This window comes from Panulirus ornatus, chromosome 1 (genome assembly GCF_036320965.1).
Source record: "Panulirus ornatus isolate Po-2019 chromosome 1, ASM3632096v1, whole genome shotgun sequence".
Lineage (NCBI taxonomy): Eukaryota > Metazoa > Arthropoda > Malacostraca > Decapoda > Palinuridae > Panulirus > Panulirus ornatus.
Window position 1 is genome coordinate 7740360 of NC_092224.1, and position 20442 is coordinate 7760801.

The 20442-nt window shown below is 42.4% G+C and overlaps 1 pseudogene; it reads right to left on the reverse strand.

Annotated features, from left to right (window-relative positions):
- The window catches only part of LOC139754819 (uncharacterized), a 539145-nt pseudogene that overhangs the window by 175769 nt on the left and 342934 nt on the right, over positions 1 to 20442 (reverse strand).

The following is a 20442-nucleotide window of genomic DNA, read 5'->3' on the forward strand; positions in this document are numbered from 1 at the left end:
AGGATAATGAAATATATATATATATATATATATATATATATATATATATATATATATATATATATATATATATATATATATATATATATATATATAGAAGAGGTAGTAAAAGCTCTGCGGAAGATGAAAGCCGGCAAGGCAGCAGGTTTGGATGGTATTGCAGTGGAATTTATTAAAAAAGGGGGTGACTGTATTGTTGACTGGTTGGTAAGGTTATTTAATGTATGTATGACTCATGGTGAGGTGCCTGAGGATTGGCGGAATGCGTGCATAGTGCCATTGTACAAAGGCAAAGGGGATAAGAGTGAGTGCTCAAATTACAGAGGTATAAGTTTGTTGAGTATTCCTGGTAAATTATATGGGAGGGTATTGATTGAGAGGGTGAAGGCATGTACAGAGCATCAGATTGGGGATAGCATTTATGGATCTGGAGAAGGCATGTGATAGAGTTGATAGAGATGCTCTGTGGAAGGTATTAAGAATATATGGTGTGGGTGGCAAGTTGTTAGAAGCAGTGAAAAGTTTTTATCGAGGATGTAAGGCATGTGTACGTGTAGGAAGAGAGGAAAGTGATTGGTTCTCAGTGAATGTAGGTTTGCGGCAGGGGTGTGTGATGTCTCCATGGTTGTTTAATTTGTTTATGGATGGGGTTGTTAGGGAGGTGAATGCAAGAGTTTTGGATGAGAGCTTGGGAAGTGAGTCAGTTGTTGTTCGCTGATGATACAGCGCTGGTGGCTGATTCATGTGAGAAACTGCAGAAGCTGGTGACTGAGTTTGGTAAAGTGCGTGAAAGAAGAAAGTTAAGAGTAAATGTGAATAAGAGCAAGGTTATTAGGTACAGTAGGGTTGAGGGTCAAGTCAATTGGGAGGTAAGTTTGAATGGAGAAAAACTGGAGGAAGTAAAGTGTTTTAGATATCTGGGAGTGGATCTAGCAGCGGATGGAACCATGGAAGCGGAAGTGAATCATAGGGTGGGGGAGGGGGCGAAAATCCTGGGAGCCTTGAAGAATGTGTGGAAGTCGAGAACATTATCTCGGAAAACAAAAATGGTTATGTTTGAAGGAATAGTGGTTCCAACAATATTGTATGGTTGCGAGGCGTGGGCTATGGATAGAGTTGTGCGCAGGAGGGTGGATGTGCTGGAAATGAGATGTTTGAGGACAATGTGTGGTGTGAGGTGGTTTGATCGAGTAAGTAATGTAAGGGTAAGAGAGATGTGTGGAAATAAAAAGAGCGTGGTTGAGAGAGCAGAAGAGGGTGTTTTGAAATGGTTTGGGCACATGGAGAGAATGAGTGAGGAAAGATTGACCAAGAGGATATATGTGTCGGAGGTGGAGGGAACGAGGAGAAGTGGGAGACCAAATTGGAGGTGGAAAGATGGAGTGAAAAAGATTTTGAGTGATCGGGGTCTGAACATGCAGGAGGGTGAAAGGCGGGCAAGGAATAGAGTGAATTGGATCGATGTGGTATACCGGGGTTGACGTGCTGTCAGTGGACTGAATCAGGGCATGTGAAGCGTCTGGGGTAAACCATGGAAAGCTGTGTGGGGCCTGGATATGGAAAGGGAGCTGTGGTTTCGGGCATTATTGCATGACAGCTAGAGACTGACTGTGAACGAATGAGGCCTTTGTTGTCTTTTCCTAGCGCTACCCCGCACACATGAGGGGGAGGGGGATGGTATTCCATGTGTGGCGAGATGGCGATAGGAATGAATAAAGGCAGACAGTATATATGTATGTGTCTGTGTGTGTATATATATGTGTACATTGTGATGTATAGGTATGTATATTTGCGTGTGTGGACGTGTGTGTATATACATGTGTATGGGGGTGGGTTGGGCCATTTCTTTCGTCTGTATCCTTGCGCTACCTCGCAAACGCGGGAGACAGCGACAAAGCAAAATATATAATAATATATATATATATATATAATAATATATATATATATATATATATATATATATATATATATATATATATATATATATATATATATATATATATATATATATATATATGATGTTGGAAAGGTGAGAAAGACGATAGATAGGAGGGAATGGGAGAAGGGATAAACAGTAAGATGAGGCATATCGAGGGTGAGAGAATACTAAGACACACAGATAAAAGATATGTGGGACGGAGTAGCACTCGTGGCTGAGGATGACGGAGTAGCACTCGTGGCTGAGGATAGACTAAAATAGTTGGGAGAATAGAAATATTTGATGAGGAAGGAAGAGGTGTTGAAGTACTACGTGGCGCAAATAGTGGAGCCCAACAAGACAGAGCAGGCAATATGAGAAATGATAACACCAGGAGAGACAAAAGAAGTAGTAGGAGGAGGAAGGGAGGAGATGATAAAAGAAGAGAGAAAGGGAGCTTGACTGACGGGGATGGTGATCCATGAAGAAAATAAAGAATATGACGAAAGCAAAAAGAACATATAACTGATGCTTCACGACACTGCTCAGGGAGAGAGAAAAAAGAACGAAATGCTCTTGCTATTAAGTCGCCCATCGTCGACCTGAGTGGCAGTGTCGGATGGAAACATTATCAGGTGGAGGAAGCGGGAACCAGCTGCTGCTGGGGGAGTGAGCGAGGCTGGTGCGTCACACGGTTCCTCAACAGCGACACCCTTCTGGCACAGTAATTTTCTGGCCTGTTGGACCATCTCGTTTTAACGTGTGTGTGTGTGTGTGTGTGTGTGTGTGTGGGTGTGTGTGTGTGTGTGTGTGTGTGTGTGTGGACTGCGACCGGAGTGTTCTATACTCTTGAAATCCTGCCACTTAATCATGGTTTAAGCTATATATGTATATATATATATATATATATATATATATATATATATATATATATATATATATATATATATATATATATATATATATGTATATCCCTGGGGACAAGGGACAAAGAATACTTCCCACGCATTCCTCACGTGTCGTAGAAGGCGACTAAAGGGGACGGGAGCGGGGGATGGAAAACCTCCCCTCTTTGTATTTTAACTTTCTAAAAAGGGAAACAGAAGAAGGAGTCACGCGGGCAGTGCTCATCCTCCTCGAAGGCTCAGACTGGGGTGTCTAAATGTGTGTGGATGTAACCAAGATGAGAAAAAAGGCGAAATAGGTAGTATGTTTGAGGAGAGGATCCTGGATGTTTTGGCTCTCAGTGAAACGAAGCTCAAGGGTAAAGGGGAAGAGTCGTTTGGGAATGTGTTGGGAGTAAAGTCAGGGGTTAGTGAGAGGACAAGAGCAAGGGAAGGAGTAGCACTACTCCTGAAACAGGAGTGGTGGGAGTATGTGATAGACTGTAAGAAAGCAAAAGCAAACTCTAGATTGATATGGGTAAAACTGAAAGTGGATGGAGAGAGATGGGTGATTATTGGTGCATATGCACCTGGGCATGAGAAGAAAGATCATGAGAGGCAAGTGTTTTGGGAGCAGCTGAGTGAATGTGTTAGTAGTTTTGATGCACGAGACTGGGTTATTGTGATGGGTGATTAGAATGCAAAGGTGAGTAATGTGGCAGTTGTGGGAATAATTGGTGTACATGGGGTGTTCAGTGTTGTAAATGGAAATGGTGAAGAGCTTGTAGATTTATGTGCAGAAAAAGGACTGGTGATTGGGAATACCTGGTTTAAAAACAGAGATACATGAGTATACGTATGTAAGTAGGAGAGATGGCCAGAGAGCGTTACTAGACTACGTGTTAATTGATAGGCGCGCGAAAGAGAGACTTTTGGATATTAATGTGCTGAGAGGTGCAACTGGGGGGATGTCTGATCATTATCTTGTGGAGGCGAAAGCGAAGATTTGCAGAGGTTTTCGGAAAAGAAGAGAGAATGTTGGGTTGAAGAGAGTGGTGATAGTAAGTGAGCTTGGGAAGGAGTCTTGTGTGAGGAAGTATCAGGAGAGACTGAGTACAGAATGGAAAAAGGTGAGAACAAAGGACGTAAGGGGAGTGGGGGAGGAATGGGATGTATTTAGGGAAGCAGTGATGGCTTGCGCAAAAGATGCTTGTGGCATGAGAAGCGTGGGAGGTGGGCAGATTAGAAAGGGTAGTGAGTGGTGGGATGAAGAAGTAAGATTATTAGAGAAAGAGAAGAGCGAGGCAGGATGTTAAGAGAAAGTTGCAAGAGGTGAAAATGAGGGCAAATGAGAGTTGGGGTGAGATAGTAACATTAAATTCTAGGGAGAATAAAAAGATGTTTTGGAAGGAGGTAAATAAAGTACGTAAGACAAGGGAACAAATGAAAACTTCAGTGAAGGGGGTTAATGGGGAGGTGATAACAAGTAGTGGTGATGTGAGAAGGAGATGGAGTGAGTATTTTGAAGGTTTGTTGAATGTGTTTGATGATAGAGTAGCAGATATAGAGTGTTTTGGTCGAGGTGGTGTGCAAAGTGAGAGGGATAGAGAGAATGATTTGGTAAACAGAGAACAGGTAGTAAAAGCTTTGCGGAAGATGAAAGCCGCCAAGGCAGCAGGTTAGGATGTTATTGCACTGCAATTTATCAAATTAGGGGGTGACTGTATTATTGACTGGTTGGTAAGGTTATTTAATGTTTGTATGACTCATGGTGAGGTGCCTGAGGATTGGCGGAATGCTTGCATAGTGCCATTGTACAAAGGCAAAGGAGATAAAGTGAGTGCTCAAGTTACAGAGGTATAAGTTTGTTGAGTATTCCTGGGAAATTATATGGGAGGGTACTGATTGAAAGGGTGAAGGCATGTACAGAGCATCAGACTGGGGAAGAGCAGTGTGGTTTCAGAAGTCGTAGAGTATGTGTGGATCAGGTGTTTGCTTTGGAGAATGTATGTGAGAAATACTTAGAAAAGCAAATGGATTTGTATGTAGCATTTATGGATCTGGAGAAGGCATATGATAGGGTTGATAGAGATGCTCTGTGGAAGGTATTAAGAATGTATGGTGTGGGAGGTAAGTTGTTAAAATCAGTGAAAAGTTTTTATCGAGGATGTATGGCATGTGTACGTTTAGGAAGAGCGGAAAGTGATTTGTTCTCAGTGAATGTTGGTTTGCAGCAGGGGTGTGTGATGTCTCCATGGTTGTTTAATTTGTTTATGGATGAGGTTGTTAGGGAGGTGAATGCAAGAGTTTTGGAAAGAGGGGCAAGTATGCAGTCTGCTGTGGATGAGAGAGCTTGAGAAGTGAGTCAGCTGCTGTTCGCTGATGATACAGCGCTGGTGGCTGATTCGGGTGAGAAACTACAGAAGCTGGTGACTGAGTTTGGTAAAGTGTGTGAAAGAAGAAAGCTGAGAGTTTATGTGAATAAGAGCAAGGTTATTAGGCACAGTAGGGATGAGGGCCAAGTCAATTGGGAGTTAAGTTTGAATGGAGAAAAACGGGAGGAGTGAAGTGTTTTAGATATCTGGGAGCGGATTTGGCAGCGGATGGAACCATGGAAGCGGAAGTGAATCATAGGGTGGGGGAGGGGGCGAAAGTTCTGGGAGCGTTGAAGAATGTGTGGAAGTCGAGAACATTATCTCGGAAAGCAAAAATGGGTATGTTTGAAGGAATAGTGGTTCCAACAATGTTATATGGTTGCGAGGCGTGGACTATAGATATAGTTGTGCGGAGGAGGGTGGATGTGCTGGAAATGAGATGTTTGAAGACAATATGTGGTGTGAGGTGGTTTGATCGAGTAAGTAATAATAGGGTAAGAGAGATGTATGGTAATAAAAAGGGTGTGGTTGAGAGAGCAGAAGAGGGTGCTTTGAAACGGTTTGGTCATATGGAGAGAATGAAGGAGGAAAGATTGACCAACAGGACATATGTGTCAGAGGTGGAGGGAACGAGGAGAAGTGGGAGACCAAATTGGAGGTGGAAAGATGGAGTGAAAAAGATTTTAAGCGATCGGGGCTTGAACATACAGAAAGGTGAAACGTGTGCAAAGAATAGAGTGAATTGGAACAATGTGGTATACCGGGGTCGACGAGCTGTCAATGAATTGAACTAGGGCATGTGAAGCGTCTGGGATAAACCATGAAAAGTTTTGTGGGGCCTGGATGTGGAGAGGGAACTGCGCTTTTGGTGCATTATACATGACAGCCAGAGATTGAATGTGGACGAGTGGCCTTTGTTGTCTTTTCCTAGAGCTACCTCGCACGCACGCGGGGGGAAGGAAATGCCATTTCAAGTGTGGCGGGGTGGTGCCGAAAATGGATGAAGGCAGCAAGTATGTACATGTACATGTGTATACATGTATATGTCTGTGTATGTATATGTATGTAAACGTTGAAATGTATATGTATGTATATGTGTGTGTGTGGACGTGTATGTATATACATGTGTATGTGGGTGGGTTGGGCCATTCTTTCATCTGTTTCCTTGCGCTACCTCGCTAACGCGGGAGACAGCGACTAAGTTTAAATAAAATAGATAAATAATATACATTCATATATATATATATATATATATATATATATATATATATATATATATATATATATATATATATATATATTATATATATATATATATATATATCAACATATACACATATGCAACACATACACAGCCATATACATATAAACACATGTAAATATTCATACTCACTATCCTTCATCCATTATAGACGCCACCCCACTCCACCAGAAACAGCATCGCCAACCCTACGTCAGCGCGGCAGCTCCAGAAAAACAAACAAAAAAGGCCACATTCGTTCACACTCTGTCCTTAGCTGTCATGAGTTGCGAACCGAAATCACAACTCCCTATCCACATCCAGGCCCACAGACCTTTCCATGGCTAACACAGACGTTTCACATGCCCTACTCCAGTCCATTGACAGCACGTCGACCCCGGCATACCATATCGTTCCAATTCACTCTATTCCTTGCACCTCTCACCCCTTCCCCGGAATGTTCAGACCCCGATCGCTCAAAATCTTTTTCACCCATCCTTCCATCTCCAATTTGGTGTCCCGTTTTTCCTTATTCCCTCCACCTCTGACACATATATCCTCTTTGTCAATCTTTCCTCACTCATTCTCTCCACACGTCTAAACCATTTCAACATACCCTCTTCTACTCTCTCAACCACACTCTTTATATTACATCAACATCTCTCTTACCCTTTCATTATCTATTCGATCAAACCACCTCACACCACAATTTGTCCTCAAACAATTCATTTCCAACACATCCACCCTCCTCCGTACAACCCTATCTGTAGTCAATACCTCGCAACCATATAACATTGTTGGAGCTACCATTCCTTTATACATACATATTTCTGTTCTCCGAGATAACGGTTTCTCCTATCACACTTTCTTCATCGCTCCCAGAACCTTCGTCACTTCCCCTAACCTGTGCCTCATTTCCGCTTCCATGGTTCCATCCGCTGCTAAGTCCACTCCCAGATATCTAAAACACTTGACTTCCTCCAATTTTTCTTCATTCAAACTCACATCCCAGTAAACTTGTCCCTCAACCCTGCTGAACCTAAATTATAACCTCGCTCTTATTCACATTTACTCTCAACATTCTCCTTTCACACACAATAGCTGGAGTGGCCTGGGAATTCCCCCTGACCTTAACCAATTTAAAAATAAAAGTCAGGCTTGCTGCAAATCCTCAGTCACGAGATCAAGGCCCTATAGGTCCAAAACAAGGACCTAGAACAGTTCAGGAACCTTGCCAACTCCATGCCCGTAGGCTTTAGATGTAATCAGTGCTAAAGGAGAGCCGACAAAGTGCTAAATGGTGTAACATCGCCTTTGAACATTTGAGGGCGGGAAAAAAGTTTTTTTTTTCAGACATTGTATGAGAGAGAGAGAGAGAGAGAGAGAGAGAGAGAGAGAGAGAGAGAGAGAGAGAGAGAGAGAGAGAGAGAGAGAGAGAGAGAGAGAGAGAGTGTGTGTGTGTTGTGTGTTGTGTGTGTGTGTGTGTCCTTGTTTGAGGTTACACTAAGAGTGAAGTCTCCTTTGACAAGACTATCATTGGTGGTTTAGTCTCGTCAAAGAACTTTTCAAAAGAAGTCTATATATAACTACTACTGAAAGTAGCGCAATCATGGGCTGCAGGAACCTTTAGAAAGAAGTTCTGGGTAACATGACGACTCTTTCACAGAAATTTGGTCCTACGGGAATAATAAACAAAATGCAATATACAGGAGGCAAGGAAGGTCATATGATCGTCTGCCTAAACTTAATAACATTGATAAAGTACAATCTGAGACCCGGTCACTGACAAGGACGTATCGGTGAGGGACAGAGGCAAAGATAATGGGAGATTTGGGACAGTTTTATATGGAAATTATTGTGCGGAAAGCTATTATGAACGTCCTAGGTGTACCGCCCTGCATTATCCTATAATCCCTGTCATTACCACGAGAGATACAAGTTTCTGAACCCATGATAAAATAATGCATGAAACTCTATTAGTAGCCAGACACCTTTCTATACCTTGGCACGTATCTACATATGGAACAAACATATCTAATTTCAATATAGAAATAAAAAGTGACTAGGAATAGTGGGAATAATCGCTCGACCTTCTGAAATGACAGAAATCAAAGAGGTTAAACGATTCTTTTTTCTCTCTCTCTCTTTTCATGGCTTGACTCACCTATTCTGAAGTATTCTATTTCTTTATTGAGAGATCATACAAGTCTTCTTGTATTTCAGTTTCCAGAAGAGGCATCAGAAGAAGAAGCCAGGCAGGGAGTGCTCAACCTCCTCGAAGGCTCAGGCTGGAGTGTCTGAATGTGTGTGGATGTAACTAAGACTGCTTCCCTAAATACCACAGGTTCTTCACCCACTCCTCTTGATTCACATACTTTCATCTCTTGCCATTTTACACTCAATCTCTCCTGGTATTATTTCAAACAAGTTTCTTTTCCAAGCCCACTTACTCTCACACCTTTCGTCTCACCGATACTGTTTTCTCTTTTCTGAAAACCTCTACAAAGCTTCACCCTCGTCTCAACAAGATAGTGAGCAGACATTCCACCAGGTGTCCCTCCCTCTCAGCACATTAACATTCAAAAGTCTTTCTTTAACTCGCCTATCTATTAATATGACAGCAATAATGCCCGCTGACCATACTTACGTATGTCCCTTTTTTAAACCAATTAATCCCAATCATAAGTCTTCCTCAGCGCACACCTCCACAAGCTGTTTTCCATTTCTACTAACAGTATTGAAAACCATATGCCCCCAATCATACCCTCAACTGCCGTATTATTCACCTTTGCATTTAAATCACACATCACTAATACCCGGTCTCGTGCACCAAAACTGTTGACACAATCACTCAGCTACCCCAAAACACATGATTGTCATCATCTTTATTCTCATGGATAGGTGCATATGCACTAATGTATCGCCATCCACTTTCATTTGTACCCATATCAGTCTGGAGCTTACCTGCTTACACTCTTTCACACACTACCGTAACTACTGCTTCTGATTGATTTGTGCCTGTGCCCCCGGCAAGTTTATTGTGCACCCTATGCTTATCCTGTGAGCGGTAGCGCAAAAGGATTACAGAAGTCACAATGGATCTTAGACGCCAGTGGGTTGATACTACATAAGGTGTGACAATTCGTATTTCAGTACATACATTACATAGTTTCATATGGTAAGTTTTACCGACTAGATGCAAAAAATGGATACAAACTTAAAATTTCAGGTATCTTCTTTTAACAATACGGTGTTGTGACATTTCTTGCAGGGTTTGTCTAGATCTATTCCTAAAAGAGCTCTGGGCATGAACATGCAGGAGGGTGTAAGGCGTGCAAGGGATAGAGGCACTGAAACTAGAACCCCCTATCCTAACTCGGACGTTTTTGTGGTTTGCCTTGACCGCTTCACCCTCGTTCAGCCCATTGCAATATGTCCCTTGTAAACAACATCAGTTCAGTTTGCTCTTACCTTTGCACACCTCGCACCCTTCTTCATGTTTAGGCCCCGAGCCTTCAAAGAATCTTTCCCTTCGTCATTCCACCTCCTCTTTAAATAACCCCTTTTTCTTTTATCCTTCACTTCTGACATATACCCTCTTACTCATCCTTTCCTCACTCATCCTATCCATATGTCCAAACCATTAGGCATACCCTCTTCAGCTCTTTCATACACACTCCTCCTACTACCACACCTCTCTCTTATCCTGTCATCTCTCATTCCATATACCTGCCTTACACCACATATTGTCCTTAACCCTTTTATTTCCATCATATTCACTCTAACGTCCACACCTCACATCCATATAGCACTAACGGGACTATTATCCCTTCAAATTCATCCATCTTTGCCCTTAAACACAGTGACCTCTCTTTCCACACTATCCTCAATGCACTTTTGCCTTCCCCCTCACCCACTATATAGCTTAACAGCTCCGATGCTTCCACTCGCCGCCATATCCACTCCCAGGTATTCAAAACACTCCAATTTCTCTAATTTCTTTTTTCCATTCAAACTCACACACCAAATAACACCTCTCTTTTCACTTCTAAACCTCAGTCTTCCTTTAATTCACATTTACTCTCAATTTTTCCTTTCAAAAACTCACCCAAATTCAGAAACCAGCTTCTGCAGTTTCTCACTCTATCTGGCATTAGCGTCGTTTTATCACGAAACAACAACTGGCTCACATCTCAGGCTATCTACTCCCAACAGACTGCATAACCTGCTTCTCTCTCCAAGAGCCTTATATCTATCTCCCTCACCACTCCATCTATAAACAGTTCAAACAGCCATGGTAACATTACACACCCTGCCGCAGACTCAACTTCACGTGGAACCACTCATCCTCTAAACGTCCACAAACACTCCTTAACTTCTTGATATAAACTCCTCACTGCTTCTAACAGCTTTCCTCCCACACCACATATTCGAAAGACCTTTCACACGGCATTACTCTCAGCCCTATTATATGCTTTCTCCTGATCTATAAATGCCACAAACAAATCCTTCTTTTTCTTTACGTATTTCTCACACAAATTCTCCAAGGTAAGCACTTGATCCACACATCCTTTACCATTAATGAAACCACAGTGTTCCTTCCCAATCTGATGCCCTGTGCTTCCAACCATCCTCTCAATCACCACTTAGCCACACAGCTCTCCCGAACACTCAGCAAACTTAATACCTCTGTTGTACGTTTCGGTACAACCTTCTTCAGAGGTTGTACAAAAACGTTAGAGAAGTAAAACTTCGCTCGCCCTAAACGCTTTCATAACCACCCTCCTATCCTCATTTGTCAAGATGGATGATCTATACTTTGGCAATTCGAACCTTTGCCACTTTTGCCTTTATACAATGCCACTATAAAAGCATTCCGCCAATCCTCAGACACCTCACTATGATCCACGCATATATCAAGAATTCTAACTAAATAATCGACAAAACAGTCACCCGCTTTCTAAATATATTCAAGTGCAATACTATCTACTCCAGCCACCTTGCCACATTTTATCTTATGCAAGTCTTTCACTACCTCTTCTCTCTTCACTAAACCACTTGCTGTGACTTACCTTGCGCATTTTCGCGACTCAAGCAGTCCACATCTGCGACCCTATCATCAAACACTTCACAGTCCTTTGGAGTACTCATACCATTTCTTCACCACATCGCTGCCTGTTTCATTGCCCCCTTCACTGATGTTCCCACTTGCTTTCTTTTCTTCTCACAATATGAACTTTCTTCTAAAACATCATATTTCATCTGATGTTTGCTGATACTCGCGTATCCTGGCTCATACTTGCCGTCTTTTTTAGTCTCTGCACCTTTTTCTCCTAACCTAAGGCCACTTTCTCCTGTACATCTAATCACTCGCACTCGTTCCCATTAAGTAACTCGAACAGACTCCTCTCTTTTCTCCTTCACTTGCAACTTCGTCACTCCACTACTCACTACCCTTTCTCAACTCCTCACCTCCAACCTTCTGCATGCCAACACTTCTTTCTTACATACCAGCACTGCTTCCTTATATACTTTCCAATCTTCACCTACTTCCCCTATTTCGTTTACTCTCACCATCTGTCAATTTACACTCAATCTCTCCTGATATTTCTTCACACTGGTCTCTTTTTCAAGCTCACTTACTTTTACCACCCTCTTCTGATCCATATCACTTCCTCTTTTCCGAAAACTTTTACATATTCACCTTCGCGTATACCACATAATGATCAGACATCCCACCAGCTGCCCTTCTAAATACAGTCACATCCAAGATTGTCTCTTTTGCCGTAAAGATGTTATCATATAATTTCCGCATACCGTCTTTTCCACTCCCACTCACATACATTTGTTATGTACCTCTATCAAAATCATACCGTTCACCATTCCCATTCAAATCAGTGAATACTCCATGCCCCCAGTTATGACCTAAACTGTAACATTACTTAATTTTGCACCCACCATTAACACCCAACCTCTTGCATCAGAAATGCTGACACAATCGCTCAACTGCTCCCAAAACACTCGCTTCTCTTCATCTTTATTTTCATGGCCAGGTTCACAGGCACTAATAATCACCCATCTCCAATAATCCATTTTCACTCTTACCCACAGTCGTCTCGAGCTCACTTCCTTACACTCTTTCACACACTCCGACAACTCCAGCTTCAGGAGCAGTGACACCCCTTCCTTAGCGCTCGTCCTCCAACTAACCTATGGTTTTAAGCCTAAGACATTCCCCAACCATATACCATACATGTATACATGAATATCAATATAAGACATAGATGATGATAAATGGTTTTCACAAATCAGTTTATAAAATGAGACTTGGAAAAAAATTTTCTCAACATATTCTAATAAAAAAAAATTCTCTCCATGTGACCAAACCATTTCAAAACACCCTCTTCTGCTCTCTCAACCACACTCTTTTCATTACCACACATCTCTCTTACCCTATTATTACTTACTTGATCAAACCACCTATTAGTGAGAGCAAGTTGACTGAGGAAGCAGTTGGTAATGATGGCCTGAGCATAGGAGGCCAAAAAAAAAAATTCTCCAGACATAGGCCTTAATAATCGAGCTTTCTGGGCCGGGATTATCTTGTTTGGATGTGTGTGTGTGTGTGTGTGTGTGTGTGTGTGTGTGTGTGTGTGTGTGTGTGTGTGTGTGTATGTATGTGTGTGTGTGTGTGTGTGTGTGTGTGTGTGTGTGTGTGTGTGTGTGTGTGTGTGTGTGTGTGTGTATGCATATATGTATGTATGTATGTATGTATGTATGTATGTATGTGCGTGTGTGTGTGTGTGTGTGTGTGTGTGTGTGTGTGTGTGTGTGTGTGTGTGTGTGTGTGTGTGTGTGTGTGTGTGTTAACAGACACCGAGTAAGTGTAAGATCACTACATTTAAAAGTATTTTCCAGTACGTTGTGATGTTCGAGACGTCTGCTGGGAGAAGTCCGGAAATGTAGTGGAAATGTTAAGAGAGGTTATGTGGGGAGGGAAATGGGTGAGATGGAGGCCAAGATGACACACAGGAAGGGGAAGGGTAACGGAACGGATGAGAGGGAGGTGGGGGGGAGGGGACAGGTGGTCCAAGAGGCGACTTACGTGGACCCTACGTCACAACAAGGGATGAATATATAGACACTGTGGGCGACAGGAGGAGGACACAATATCTAATACAAGTGAGAAAACTTCATCCCCCCCCCCCCCCCCTCTCTCTCTCTCTCTCTCTCTCTCTCTCTCTCTCTCTCTCTCTCTCGATGTGACGTAAGAACGGGAGGCATTGTCGTTCACAGTGAAGGAGGTGGAGGAGAAGTTACATTAAGGTAACCCAAGTGCAAGTACGGCAGAGGTGGGGATCTGAGGAGAGGTAGTGAGGGCGGGAAGTGACGCTGAGGGAGACGCCGTAGAAATAATAAGATACACAAGCCAAAGAGCAGAAAGGAGGAGGGAGTGATGTAATACAGTAAACCTTTTAACAAAGGATTTTAAAGCTTCAAACGTGATGAGTGGGAAAGGATCGAGATAGGGAATGGTAAGAGCAGACACAGGTTATACCTCAGAGGTGTAAGAGTGTGACTGAGACTATGTGAAGTACCAGCTGGGGTGTAAGGGTGTGAGAGAGACTATGCGAAGAACCAGCAGGGTGGTGTATGGGCGTGTAGAAAATCTGAAGTAGGAGTGCGTCATAAGGTAATGTAGCGCTTCACATTATTCTGATGTCAAGCGTCATAAAGCGCGTGGCAGGGTGGACCAAGTATATAACAGGACTGTATAATCTGGTGGAGCAAAGCAAGGCAGCGGCGATGAAGTGATATCCAGTTGTGTGAGGAGAGCAATGGTGTACGGAAAAGCTCTGGTACTTACTGCACGTGTGGCGAAGCTCCCATTGGTAGATGGGCTTCTCCAAGATGTCCTTGGTCAGTTCGCTGTCTCCCTTGCTGTCCACTGTGAGAGGGAGGGAGAGGGGGAAGAGAGAGAAAGGGAGAGTTAGTGAGATGCTACGGCTTATATCAGATGTTATACGCAGAGAGAGAATATAAAGGATTACAAAGGAATGTTACACAACAATACACCATTGGGTCCTTTCAAGACTGTTTGTGGTAGCTGAAACTCACAGATTAGTGTAGTAAAAGAAGGTATATACAGGTAATTTAGACAGAATGAAGTGCAAATTGTCATTGTGACTAAGGAGGCGCAAATAATGTAAGTCGTGGACTTGAAGCGAAGTATTCATAAAGTCTATTCTTAAAGGTATCTATGGTTCTGGTTTCAACCATTCTAACTGGCAAAGCGTTCCATATGTCAACAGTCCCGCTGGAGAAAAAATGCTTCGCCTCATTCGAGGTAAAACGTTTGCCCACGGGTTGGTACCTATTACTACGAGCAAAATCAGACGAATCAAAAGATGGCGTAGAAATCCCTCCCCGTACAATACATAAAAGTTGATGACATGTATACAATAAACATACACATACTAGAACACGTATACGTATATCAGAATAGCATTCAAGTATATGGATAAGGAAGTATTCAGGAAGCTATTCAATATCACACATTAGGTCGAAACTAAATTATGCCTCTCAGATTTAGTCCCCTCACTTGCAGTAGCACAAAGAACTAATCGAGAAGGTCCAGAGGAGGGCAGTAAAGATGGTGCCAGAATTAAGAGACCTGAATTACACGGAAAAGTTAGAAGATTCAGACGCGTGTCCACCATGGAAGAGAGAAGAGTATGGAATGACCTGATCACAGTCTTTAAATCTTTGAGCCGGTTTGATGATATCAACAGATAATATTTCTTCGAAAGGACAAAACATCCAGAGGCCATAACATAAAATCAAACAAAAAAAGGGGCAGAAAAAAATTGAAGTACTTTTTTATGGTATACAAATTGTAGAAGAACGAAGTTAACTGATAAAATTGTGATGTGGAGAGCATACAGAAGGTTATAATGTTGAGTGATGGTAGAAAAGTGCATAAGATACGGGGCCTCACGTGGGTAGAACTCCCTCCCCCGTACTGTCAAAATAGGTAATTCTACTCACACATACCTTCTTGGACGCAACAGTTCTCATTCCAACACTTAACGTAACTAAATAAACCTAAACACCCACTTCCCTAATCCGACCCAGACTTGCATCTTTTAGTTCTGAGACTAACCTAAGGAACAGCATTTTTCCCCTCCTAGTCTCTCAAAAGTAGTGTTCCATCTCTTCAAAATTTCCCCGTCCTGAGGAAGTTTTCAGAGTAGGGATCCTCCTCTTGTAATCTGAACCTCCTGATCATCATCTTCCATTACAGAAGAAAGTGACTTTTAATCAAAAGTTTAGAGTTCTTGATATTTTTACGAAGACTTAAACTGATTATATTTCACGTCATCAATGCCGTATAATATTCCTGCGTTACGATGCATTTCCTTTACGCAATTCCGTACAATCCCTACGCCAGTACAGTAAGGCGCAGGTCTGTAAACAGGAAACGTATGGGCCGCGCGTGCGCCAGTTGTCTGAATCAGCGTGTGAAGCAAGTGGACGGCTGTTCCCACTGTGTGGCACATGAAGCCTAATGAAATTGGCTGGGTCGCTCCATGCGTCCCACATCATCTCACACGGCGCCTCCGTTAAAGGCACGGAACCCAGCGTGAACCATTAACACTAAAACGTTTCTTGGAACGGACGCGCCCAAGCACTATATACAGACTCTGCCGTGCACCATCGCAACCGTGACACTCGAACTGACAGGTATAGAGGGATTTTTTTCCCCATTAAAGATGACGTCTTCACAGAAGGGTTCCTCTTTACTTAAAGAGCCCACATGAGGGCCTCCGAGGTAAGTGGAAAGGTCCTCTTCCTCTCGAGGCTGAGAGAGAGAGATCTTCCTACGTCGTCAGATCGATGTCCCATTTTCAATTTCGTTACGAGATTATGCCATCAAAAAGACTGGGATGTAAATAAACAGATGAGAGGATAGAGCCATAGATGATTTTTCACTTTCTGACGGAGGCCCCGATCAAGTCATCCCAAGACAGGCAACAGGCTTATAGCCAACCAAATGTTCATCCGGCCTGTCTCACATTTCGTCTTTCAAAGTTTCTTTCCTCCTCCTATCCTATCCTACCATACTCATGCGTTGCTCACTCACACTTAGCATGTGCTGGTAGGCTGGAGTGTCACCTATTCTTTCATCACTAGAGACCCTCGAAGCTCCTTTGCTTTTAACACCTTCATTTAAACTCTTCTTTACAATTTCGTAACTTTCCCCCTATAGTTGAGGCTAGAAGTAGACATGTTCCTCCTCCTTCATTGCAAAGTTAACAAAATTCTTCACACAATGCCCTGCCTCTTGGCCAATGAACTCTACTGCCCAAACTATATTACCAGAGAAATTGTTGAGGTCTGTGTAGTTGTCCACAATCAGTTCTTCATGTCCTGTCTCATCTCTGCTGTTTCAACCCCCTCGTTTACTACATAATCATACTTAAGCATTACAAGACCACTTCCTTCCAATGTATCATATATGATATTCTCACTATCCATACAAGTATGTGTGAAGATTAGATCTAGTAATGATGGTGCATTAGTCTTTCTCATCCTAGTATGTTCACCGACAAGCTGGTGTAGGAGCTTTTCCTTTACACACTTGTACCTCTATGTTTCCCTGGTAAGATGAGAATCTAAACTCTGCCAGTCTGTTCCATTATAACTAATGTCCCCCATTATAAACACTATATTTTCTCTGAGAAGCGCGCGTTTAACTGCCTCAGGTTCCATACTGAACTGTTTATAATTTGTTATCATTTCGTATATTCTGGGTCGTTCAAATTCTTGGTTGGATCATACAATACTAACACAACTAAACACATCTTTACCACATTAACCCTTCCCATTATGGACTGGCTGAATGGGAGATCGTCCACCACTGTTTCTTAAAACTTAAAAGTTATCTATGGCAAGAAAAGCCAAGCTTCCTTCTCCCGTTCCTTTGTCTCCATACTATCATGTATCCCTGTGGACAGAACTGTGGAGATCTTAACTCCGTAATCTTGGGCTCCACAACTCCAAAAGCATCTGGTGCATTATCATTTACAAGATTCTTTTTAGTTTTTAAATTCTTTACCATTTACCACTAACTCATCAGCATGTTTATACAATACTTTCAGTACTTTAGGTTATTAAGAATATCCAACTTAGCTTCATAAACGAAGATTGTTTCCTAAAATCGATAAACTTTTTGATTATATATATATATATATATATATATATATATATATATATATATATATATATATATATATATATATATATATATATATATATATATATATATATATATATATATTTTTTTTTTTTTTTTTTTTTTATACTTTGTCGCTGTCTCCCGCGTTTGCGAGGTAGCGCAAGGAAACAGACGAAAGAAATGGCCCAACCCCCCCCCCCCCCCCCCCATACACATGTACATACACACGTCCACACACGCAAATATACATACCTACACAGCTTTCCATGGTTTACCCCAGACGCTTCACATGCCTTGATTCAATCCACTGACAGCACGTCAAACCCTGTATACCACATCGCTCCAATTCACTCTATTCCTTGCCCTCCTTTCACCCTCCTGCATGTTCAGGCCCCGATCACACAATATCTTTTTCACTCCATCTTTCCACCTCCAATTTGGTCTCCCTCTTCTCCTCGTTCCCTCCACCTCCGACACATATATCCTCTTGGTCAATCTTTCCTCACTCATTCTCTCCATGTGCCCAAACCATTTCAAAACACCCTCTTCTGCTCTCTCAACCACGCTCTTTTTATTTCCACACATCTCTCTTACCCTTACGTTACTTACTCGATCAAACCACCTCACACCACACATTGTCCTCAAACATCTCATTTCCAGCACATCCATCCTCCTGCGCACAACTCTATCCATAGCCCACGCCTCGCAACCATACAACATTGTTGGAACCACTATTCCTTCAAACATACCCATTTTTGCTTTCCGAGATAATGTTCTCGACTTCCACACATTTTTCAAGGCTCCCAAAATTTTCGCCCCCTCCCCCACCCTATGATCCACTTCCGCTTCCATGGTTCCATCCGCTGACAGATCCACTCCCAGATATCTAAAACACTTCACTTCCTCCAGTTTTTCTCCATTCAAACTCACCTCCCAATTGACTTGACCCTCAACCCTACTGTACCTAATAACCTTGCTCTTATTCACATTTACTCTTAACTTTCTTCTTCCACACACTTTACCAAACTCAGTCACCAGCTTCTGCAGTTTCTCACATGAATCAGCCACCAGCGCTGTATCCCAAGCTCTCTCATCCCCAACAGACTTCATACTTGCCCCTCTTTCCAGGACTCTTGCATTTACCTCCCTAACAACCCCATCCATAAACAAATTAAACAACCATGGAGACATCACACACCCCTGCCGCAAACCTACATTCACTGAGAACCAATCACTTTCCTCTCTTCCTACACGTACACATGCCTTACATCCTCGATAAAAACTTTTCACTGCTTCTAACAACTTGCCTCCCACACCATATATTCTTAATACCTTCCACAGAGCATCTCTATCAACTCTATCATATGCCTTCTCCAGATCCATAAATGCTACATACAAATCCATTTGCTTTTCTAAGTATTTCTCACATACATTCTTCAAAGCAAACACCTGATCCACACATCCTCTACCACTTCTGAAACCGCACTGCTCTTCCCCAATCTGATGCTCTGTACATGCCTTCACCCTCTCAATCAATACCCTCCCATATAATTTACCAGGAATACTCAACAAACTTATACCTCTGTAATTTGAGCACTCACTCTTATCCCCTTTGCCTTTGTACAATGGCACTATGCACGCATTCCGCCAATCCTCAGGCACCTCACCATGAGTCATACATACATTAAATAACCTTACCAACCAGTCAACAATACAGTCACCCCCTTTTTTAATGAATTCCACTGCAATACCATCCAAACCTGCTGCCTTGCCGGCTTTCATCTTCCGCAAAGCTTTTACTACCTCTTCTCTGTTTACCAAATCATTTTCCCTAACCCTCTCACTTTGCACACCACCTCGACCAAAACACCCTATATCTGCCACTCTGTCATCAGACACATTCAACAAACCTTCAAAATACTCATTCCATCTCCTTCTCACATCACCACTACTTGTTATCACCTCCCCATTTACGCCCTTCACTGAAGTTCCCATTTGCTCCCTTGTCTTACGCACCCTATTTACCTCTTTCCAGAACATCTTTTTATTCTCCCTAAAATTTACTGATAGTCTCTCACCCCAACTCTCATTTGCTCTTTTTTTCACCTCTTGCACCTTTCTCTTGACCTCCTGTCTCTTTCTTTTATACTTCTCCCACTCAATTGCATTTTTTCCCTGCAAAAATCGTCCAAATGCCTCTCTCTTCTCTTTCACTAATACTCTTACTTCTTCATCCCACCACTCACTACCCTTTCTAAACAGCCCACCTCCCACTCTTCTCATGCCACAAGCATCTTTTGCGCAATCCATCACTGATTCCCTAAATACATCCCATTCCTCCCCCACTCCCCTTACTTCCATTGTTCTCACCTTTTTCCATTCTGTACACAGTCTCTCCTGGTACTTCCCCACACAGGTCTCCTTCCCAAGCTCACTTACTCTCACCACCTTCTTCACCCCAACATTCACTCCTCTTTTCTGAAAACCCATACTAATCTTCACCTTCGCCTCCACAAGATAATGATCAGACATCCCTCCAGTTGCACCTCTCAGCACATTAACATCCAAAAGTCTCTCTTTCGCACGCCTGTCAATTAACAAGTAATCCAATAACGCTCTCTGGCCATCTCTCCTACTTACATAAGTATACTTATGTATATCTCGCTTTTTAAACCAGGTATTCCCAATCATCAGTCCTTTTTCAGCACATAAATCTACAAGCTCTTCACCATTTCCATTTACAACACTGAACACCCCATGCATACCAATTATTCCCTCAACTGCCA